Raw genomic sequence first — 9,633 nt, 5'->3', positions numbered from 1 at the left:
TGACATTAAAAACAGGTTAAAATTAACAATTTGCACGTTAGAACAGACCAATATCAGTAAACCTGAACCACGTGGCCTTAAAATGAAGATAGAAAAAGAAAAGTTTATTATCAAGCAGAGACTGAACTGATCTTCAGATATCTTTAACACTTCTTGAGATGCAAACTGGGGGAAATACACACAATCACACTGATTAGTGAAAGAAACAACGGCTAAATGTACATTTCGGTGAAAACAGGTATTTTAGCTAAACTGTATTTTCAAAAGGACTAATATTGAGTTATAAAAACACTGAGTCCCCGTGTGCACACAGCAGCAGCTGATCCGTCAGGCCGTTATCAGCTAGCATTAGCTGTGATGCTAATGGGCCGGGCTTTAAGAAAACCCCGTGTTTTGTTTCTCAGACACGGGGAAGAGTCGGTAGTGTTTACTGGAAACATGGTACTCATGTTAAAAACTTCAGTACGGCTGAATGTTTTCATATATTGATTGTTTTCTGTGTATTTCTCGTTACGGTAAACTGGGCGCAGTCTCGCGCTTACGAGACATCAGTAACCGCTGCTGTTGTCAGGGAAACGAGCGGTTTAATCGCGCGCTTACCTGTAGAAGAGAGCTCGAGCTGAACGCGAACGGTCTGCGTGTGTAATGTGTGCAAAACAGAACAAATAACGGACAGCAGCGCTCCGGTCACCGGACACCGTTCACCGGACACTTCACTCGGGCACTTCCGATCGGGTCACGTGACGCGAGGCGACGCCTCTGATTGGTCCGCTATATAAGTGTCCCTGGAGCACAAAAGTGGCACTTTTCCTGAATGAATTATCTCTTCATTGATGTGTTGTTTGTTCAAAAAAAAAAAAAAAATCTTAATATTGAGAAAATCATCTTTAAAGTCCTTCAAATGAAGTTCTTAGCAATGCATATTACTAATCAAAAAATACGTTTTTATATATTTACGGTAGGAAATGTACCAAATATATTCATGGAACATGTTCTTTACTTAATATCCTAATGATGTTTGGCATAAAAGAAACGGTTTTAGCATTTTGTCCAATGTTGCAAAGTCCGCGGTTTTCCCGCTGGTTTGATCGACCCCAATAACGTGACATTTATCCTCTAAAATGTGTTTACCGGGGATTCCCCCTCAAATCCTGATTGTGATAGTTTTGACTAGAAACGTGGCAACCCTGATTTTGGCGTTGGCTGCTGTTTTACTCAAGGGGCAAGGAACTCGACCGGAAGTTGAAGTCGGGCGGGGGCTGCCATCTTTTAGCAGAACTTCACTTGCGTTAGCATTCCCATTGACTCCCATTCATTTTGGCGTCACTTTGACAGCGAATAACTTTACATCTGAGGCGTTTAAAGACTTCGTTTGTCCATTATTTATTTCTAAAGATACACGACAATGTATAAAGGGCTCCATTACCTTCTATGTTACATTATGGCCCCGTATAAACAGTTTTTGTAAAAAAATAGGCTAACGATTGCGTCATAACCACTCGGCTCTCTGTCGCATTACCGTACAGACAGGAGGAGAAGCTCGCAGGCAATTAACTTAATATGGCGTACTGGCGTTACATTTTAAAATACTATACAAAATAATTAATCAGAATACTTACTCCTGCTCACTCACGACAAAGAACTCCCCGCTCAAGCTCGCCGTCTCTGTAAGATTAACGATGGCAGTTTGCACGCACAGCCACTTAGAAGATTTACATCTGTCAGACAGGTTGCTGACGTCGTCAAGCTTCGTTTGAGTCTGCGCGTCAGAAACGGAAGTGCTAAAAAACGCTAAAACTGGGCTTCATTTGTCTCAATTGAGTTCCAATGGGGTCGCTGTGTCCATTTCTTTTACTGTCTATGGTTTTACTGTCTATGGTTGGCTGCATAGACATTTCCGGTTAGACGGCGAACGGGACAGTGACGTCATCGGAAGCCGCGTCCACGTGTGATGTAATCTGTCTCAATCTTTTATGGTCTAAATTTGAGGGATGCTCCAGATCCTGTACACTTTGTTGCCGTGAGGATGAAACATTAATGCATTTGTTTTTGTTTTGTTTAAATATTCGGAAGATTGGTATGTAATTATTGTTAAATTACATAATTTAAGATACTATCTGTGACTGTACTGACACATCTAATAAGAAATATATATCTTCATTTCTTTCATTAATTTTTATTTATTTTTGTTATTGTGGACTCACTATTGAAATATTTTTAATTAGTATTTAGTATTAGATAATTTTTGATGGATTATAGTCTGTTTTTTATTATTATTATTATTATTATTATTATTATTATTTATAGCATTTCATATAACACTTATGTTTATTGTTGATTAGTCTGGTGCAGGGATGTCTTGTCCACCATCTGTGGCCCGCAGGGGATTATGAATATGATGCACATCTTCAGAGGTGTGTAAACTGCGGGTGTTTGCATCCAGCTGTGAGGCAGTGACCCTGAATAACTCATTTGACGCAGAATCAGTGAAGTCCAGCAGATGGCGCTGTAGAGGTGTATAACCCACAGCAGTCTACTGCAAATACACCATAGTCGAAATATACACCCTACAGGCCAGGCACAACTGAAAATTATTACTTGTTTTAAAAACGTGAAAGTGTTCATTTGTTTAGAAATGCCTTGCATGTTTAAGTGTTCTCCAATATCAAAACCAATGCCAGTTTTATCCTCCTGGTCAAGAGCTCTGTAGTTTACTGGGAAACGTGGAAATAATTTATTATTAAAATGTATATAGGGCGGATTAGGGTAATGTGGGACACTTTTAGCCATTTTGACTTGTGCATCATATTCCCATATGAAGCCAAAATGACACATCAAAAAGTTATATCATTATGAAATCCTCAAGACGTTCCCTATCTAAATCAGAAGACATTGTCATGTGGGACAGCTCATGCTCAAATAAACCTCAGATGAACACTCCTGGTTAGCTCCTTGATTGCTCAGTTAATTTAGTAGACCTACACAGTGTTTGTTGTCTTCATAAGTCTAAAAAGAATAGTAATATGTTCATTTATGGAATGTCAAATACAATTTATAAAATTAATCTTATGTTATTTAAAATAATGTATTGTTTTATTATTTACAAAAATTATAATATCTATGTAATGAAGATGTCAAATGAACATGGAATGTCTTTAAAACAGTTATTGAACTTTTATAAACGTATTATATTACATTTATTTATATATATATGTATATATGAATTACTCACATTACTCAAAACTCTGAAACATCCTCTTCTAAAGAGATTTGAAGACTATTATCGTAAAATTTGATGTATAAATTCATCACACATTTAATTTGATAACAATTTAGAGCATGGTTTAATTAACAGATTTATATCCTTAACATTAATTTAGTCTAAATCCTACATCAGTGTCATTTCAGTGAACTTTACGAGAGGAACTTCCTGTTTGGGGATGTTCACGTTCCTGACATATTCTCCAGAAAGTCAAGCGGGTTTGATAACTTGTAATCAACACCAATCATGTTCAGTTTAATGTTGTAAAAGAAGAGATAAATGTGTGTCCCACACTACACTAATCCACTAGCACCTACATGTTTGATTGATTGATTATAAATGGCTTTTCTGTTCAATCTGAATCAGGGTCAATCACAAAGCACACACATGTGGACTGGGGAATGAGAAAGGGCAAGTGAGTTTGTACTGTGCATCTTGTCGGTGAGGAAGTACTGTATCAGGGAAAATGTCTGCATTGACTGTTTCTCCATGTTATTTTCTGCAGGAACTGAGGGGAATATTAACTGAAGAGACCTGATCAACAGCAAGCCCCGGATCTACTGAAAGTCTGTTTTTTATTGCAGGGTTAACTGTTATTTTTCTGTAAAGCGATGACTGGTGAAAAGTGTTTATTAATTTACTTCAGTGTATAGTTAAGCAGAATTCTGTCATTCACGTTTTAGACTTGTGTATTTCTGCAGAAGTCAAAAGAAGATACTCTGAGGAATACTGTAATCAAACCCAGGAGGTTCCTCAGGTATGGACCGTACGAAGGGGACTAAAACAACAACAACAACAGCAACATCATTTTTGGATCATTTAGGCAACATTCACTCAAACTAAGCTTAAATTAATAAGATCTTCGATCAGCCATCAGGTTAAAAAATTCCAATATTTTTTGGGAGCTTGCTATACCCTGCGTCAGTAGGTTTTAGCTCAAAGTGAGAACATTAAACTTAAATAAGTACTCTCTGGCCCAAAATGTCCTGAACGTGGTGTTAACCAGAGCTTCTTACAGTGTACTAATCTACTCTCACACACTAGTTTACTATTGAGAAACCACACTGTATCAAACACTTGATCAAAGCTGTAAACTAAACTGATTATTGGAGCGTTCAGTAATAAAGCATTCATGTTCTCCAGGTGTGTTGTCTGGGAATCAAAGCCTATCAGTAATCTCACTCCACATTTTCTTGTTTATCTTGTGCACTAATAAAATATGGTCTTTTTCAGTTCTCAAACTAATTAAGAGCTATTCATTTTTATTGGCTGAACGCAAGCAAAAAATACTGAAATGTTTCCACTGATTAAGAAATATTTTTTTAGCTTTATTAGCGTATTATTATGCTTATTATATTAATAGGGAAGGGGGACACAATTGTTTTTTGCCTATGTCATGAAAAGAGGTAAATCCGGCCCTGTGTACAGGAACCGGAAACACCAAATATGGGCATATATCACACACACACACACACACACACAGACAGTTCATATTCATGACAAACTGGTTATGAGATATCAGTCATAATCTATGTGTGTATCTCCTGAACATATGTGTGACGTGCAGCTATGTCATTTATATTTGCCCAATTATAAAAGTATTTAATTTTGATAAACTTTGAATAAAATAAAAACTGACAGACAGATAACAGTCAATGATGAGAAATAAAGCTCACAATATCCTGTATACTTCTGCCTTTTAACACTTTTTGTCATTAAATATTGAAATAGATGACTGTATTAGCTCATTATGTTATTCATTTGACTTTTTGACAAAGAGAAATGACTCTTTGACCTAAAAATAATCTCAGAACACACTGAACACATTCGTTACATCAACCAAGAAGTAAACTTCACTTTTACACATCTGGATTTCATACAGTTAAACCTATATGTGAACTGCTACGAAAAAAAAAAAAAAAAAAAGAAAACATTTGAAATAAGTTCATATGGCAATTTGTGATTCAGATGAAGTGAAGTGAAGTGCACACACACACACACACACACACACACACACACACACATGGTAATATAATTATAGAAAGAGTTTTATAGCTTACTCTGGTTCAAGAAGATTCATAATAACAGTTTAGATGATTGTGTTGTGTTGCTCTACTGCTTCTATCTGTGTAACCATCTCTCACACAGATGCTCATTAAATCAATCTCTCCCCTCTAAAATTTATAATATTAAGTGGCATTTGGTGTATTTATTAATGTATTTGTATAATTAATTCATATTATGATTCCCTAGTCCTTCAGACAAGGTTTTTTTTTTTTTAAACCTTATTGCGCACGCATGAAGAACTGGTTTGTGATCGTATCGTTAGTGATAGATACAGAGATAGATTAAAGAGATGCTGGAATGGCTGAGAAATGTCCTTCTCTGTGGTAACACTGAAAGAAATGCTGCTCTTCCACAGTTGTACACAATACTAGAGCATGTACACAAGGTTTTTAAAAAGTTTTACCTTACTGCATGTATTCCTGAAGTTTCAAAGAGAGCGGTGCCCATTAATGACCCTGACGCTGATATTCTGTACACACATATTTAGCGACTAATGAATTGGAAGTGTCGCATATTATGTCTAAAATATCTTTATCTTAATTTAATTCAATTATAATAATTAATTCAAATAAATAATTAAATACGAAATAAGAATAAGTTCTGTAAACAATAAAACAAACTGAATAAAATAATATTGCAAATAGGTATTTGTCATTATATTATACAGCAGGGAGAAAACTGGAAGCGAATGACACAGAAGTCTAACACATTCAAGCAACAAAAGGCCGTGAATGCTCTTATATTACAAATAAGGTGGATATCTGTGACAAGTGACGACAAGGAACTGAGAAGAAACTGGAACGGGAATGTGGGTGGAAAATCTGATGGCAGATACGATGAGAAAACAAAATAGACACTGAGAAGGAAAGAACGAGAGAGAGAGAGAGAGAGAGAGAGCATTGGCATTTGGTGACTGAGAAGTTAATGAATTGTACTGAACATTATCTTACAGATAAATAAATAGTAAACAGTAAGTGAAGGCGGGGCTTTGGGGGGGGGGGTGCCTGAAGCACAGCGGCGCTCTATGTTGGCATATTAAGTTTATCTTTATATTTTCTTTATATTTTTATATTAAGTTTATCAAAGATTGTTATATTCAAAATATTTTACTTTGGTGAGCGTGAAGTACAACATGTTCCTGGAACAACATTCCAATCATCCAATCAGAACTGAGATTTTTCAGGAAATATCTTTAGGCTTACAATATGAGTCAGATGCTACACTAGAGTCTACACTCCTGTTAATCAGCTATCATTTCCCACTGATTTTAGGAATAAATGATGGGTAGGGTTAGGTTTAGGGGTAGGGATTGGGCTAAGTCTATATTTCTGATCCAGGAACATGTCTTACTTGGTAAAATCACTGCACCATATTACTATAGCATTCAGTCAGCGCTGCCAACTCTCATGTATTTGGCATGAGACACACACTTCCAGGCTCTGTCTCGCGCTCTCACTCTACCCATGTAAAACTCACACCAAATTGGCAACCCTGATTGTGATATGAAACAAAGTCTACATTTTGTACGTTTTATTACAAAATTCAACCCATAAATACTGTTTTGGCACACTTAATGTGACGTTAATTGTCAGTTAAAGCCAGAGCTATTGGAAACACAGAGTTGCATCAAGCCTTGATCTCCGCGGCGCACGATCAAAGAGCGTTCTCTACAAACCAGCGCTGACAATACAACTGAATGGGTTTAAGTAGGATAGACGGCAGCTTCATTGTGTTGGAATTAATACTTATTAAATATTACAATATTGCATTGATGCTGATGACATTTAGAGTATCATTTTATTCTGGAGAGTGATGGAGAGGCAACATTAATATGGTTTTCATAACCCTCAGGTATTGCTTACTTATATTGTGACCATACAGCTTAACAATTAATTATAGATATTTGAATATAGGTTTTTCCATTTGAATAAATATTGAGACATGATTAAACTAGATTTTTAAATGATACATTTAAAACGTTAATAACCTTGGCCTACACACGTTCTGAAATTCAGTAGAACCTTTAATTGAACGAGCTGAATGACTCTACACAAAGGTGGAGGATATCACAGATTCGTCAGACATTTCTAGGCAAAGTCAAATCTTAGAGAAATATTAATCTTGAAATCTCTCATCTTAGATCACATGACACATTTGTAAAATCAACACCCAGTTACCCGTCACTATTTTACTAATTTTTGTTTGTACCAAGTTTTCTGTACAAATTTTCCAGATTTGTCTGGCAGCTTAGACAGAATGCTCCAAGATATTGTGTTAATTACTACATTGTCATAATTATGCACGTATAATGTTGAGATTTATGTACAAGTGGCTTTTGTTAAAAGCTCTGGTTTAACAAATGATTAGAAAGTATTATAAATAAACTAGTTTAATAGTTCTAATGGCATCATGCACTGGCTCTAAATCAATTAAGAAGTGTGGATTTAATCCACACAAGTTTATATTTGTTTGGTCTGCTGAGAGCTTTCAGTTCGGACTGAATGCAGCACATCAGCACACATCAGGAATCTGGATGGCTCAGTTATTTACTGCCCTATTACTTTTGAGATCCAACCGATGGCGCCATGTAATGGTTTATCCAGTCCTGCTCCTGGAGATCCATCTACCTGCAGAGTTCAGTTCTAACCCTGGTATTAATCCCACGGACCCCTCCTGAAACCTGATGGAAAGTTCAGGGTTGAGCGTTTGAGGTCTTCTGTCCCGGCGTCTCTCCAAGTGACCTGCTCATTTCTGTCTCTCGTGATCAAACAAACAATGCTTAAGCAATCTTTTGAAAGCATTTGAACTATTTCTGAGGGAAATGAATCTTGTAGTTGCTCGTTCTTGTAGTTGACACTTTAGCATTTATCAGTCATCTTGGATTTGTATAGATCCATTGTTCAGCACTCATTTAATTCGTGAGCTAAAGTGTCCAGTGCCACTGGGGTGATGTTTATCATATTAGATAGTTCACATTTGTCTAGTGCACTGAGGAGGACGCTCTCGGAAGAAAGTCCAAAATGGCCCAGCAGAAGTGATACAATCAGGAAATCCCTAATATGGACAAACGGCTGTAAAAATAAATAAATAAATCAGCTCATTTCCAGGAAATAAATATAGATTATTAAATTCAATTCAAATAACTTTATTCATCCCAGGAGGAAATTGCTTTCCATGTTTCAATTGCTCTCAAAAAGAAAGAAATAAATGAAAAAGAAAATGATAAAATTAATAAATACTCATATATCAATACATTTAAATGAATAGGTAAGATGTACAAATAATAATATAGGACTATATACAATCCCTTATTACACATAAATTGAAACTGCACATGTATTGCACATGCGTTTCTCACAAATGTCCCAGCACTTGTAGAGAGGTGTTCTAGAGCCTAATGGCCACAGTGATCAGTCTCTGGCTGAATCTGTTCCTCTGACATAAGTAAAAATTAAGCCTGTTAATTTTTTTATTTTTTTTTACTATTCTGCCCCCTCATTTCTGAAACGATGGCTATGCTGCTATGTGTGCAATACAGAACACATTCTTCTTGTGCTTAATTGGTTTAAAGTCATATTAAAATGCAATTCTGAAAATTTTTATTTTATAACAAGTAGATGATTCCCGATACCTTAAGCATTTTATTCCAGAATTGGAATAGCTTTTGGATCCCCAAGCCTAGGTATGGGTTAAGTGTTAATTATTATTATTATTTTTTTATTGTTTTGTCGTTCTACCGAAAATGTGTCCACCTTTTGTTTTTATAACAAACTACACTTTCAATGTGATTTTGGCCTGTTGATTTTCATTCATAGTAATCAGCTAACTATTAAATATTTTGTACGATTTTTATTTATTTATTTATTTATTTATTTATTATTATTTTACCTTTTTGGAATTGAAATTAGGCATTGACCAGAATTGGAATCATTAAAATTCAAATGATGCCCAGCCTTACATCACATTTCTATTCACACTGTTTTAGGTCCTTTCTTTTCTTTTAAACCCTCACTTACCCTTCTTTACTTTTGCCCTTCATAAAAACAGACACATAATCGTACGTGACTGTACAGAATTAGTTATAAAACAGTTGTTCCTGGCAAACAGGGATAGTAGTATGTTTTCTCAACATAACGTCAAACACGACAGTTTATGAGACTAATATCATGTTTTGCTCCAAAATCACTTTATAACATCAGTCATGTTTGAAATCCTTAGCTTCTGTGGTTCGAAGTTGGTTCTTATCACAGTGAGACAGGAAATATTCTTTATAATAATCTTTACTGTGATGCAAGCTATGTCAA

The 9,633-nt window shown here is 35.8% G+C and overlaps 1 protein-coding gene across 6 annotated transcripts in view; it reads right to left on the bottom strand.

Moving 5' to 3' along the window:
• The window catches only part of dctn1a (dynactin 1a), a 22,359-nt gene extending 21,591 nt beyond the window's left edge, over nt 1-768 (bottom strand). For 4 of the 6 annotated variants that reach the window (XM_052561739.1, XM_052561742.1, XM_052561741.1 and 1 more), the window contains exon 1: nt 601-768. The gene's annotated coding sequence lies outside the window, so the exon portion shown is untranslated. The remainder of the gene's footprint in view (nt 1-600) is intronic. The other 2 variants (XM_052561744.1, XM_052561740.1) reach the window with 2 other exon arrangements.
• Nucleotides 769-9,633: the final 8,865 nt, after the last annotated feature.

The sequence above is a fragment of the Carassius gibelio genome, chromosome B7, assembly GCF_023724105.1.
Source record: "Carassius gibelio isolate Cgi1373 ecotype wild population from Czech Republic chromosome B7, carGib1.2-hapl.c, whole genome shotgun sequence".
Taxonomy (NCBI): domain Eukaryota; kingdom Metazoa; phylum Chordata; class Actinopteri; order Cypriniformes; family Cyprinidae; genus Carassius; species Carassius gibelio.
The sequence above is the reverse complement of the archived record's forward strand: the minus strand, read 5'-3'. Positions and strand labels throughout refer to the sequence as shown.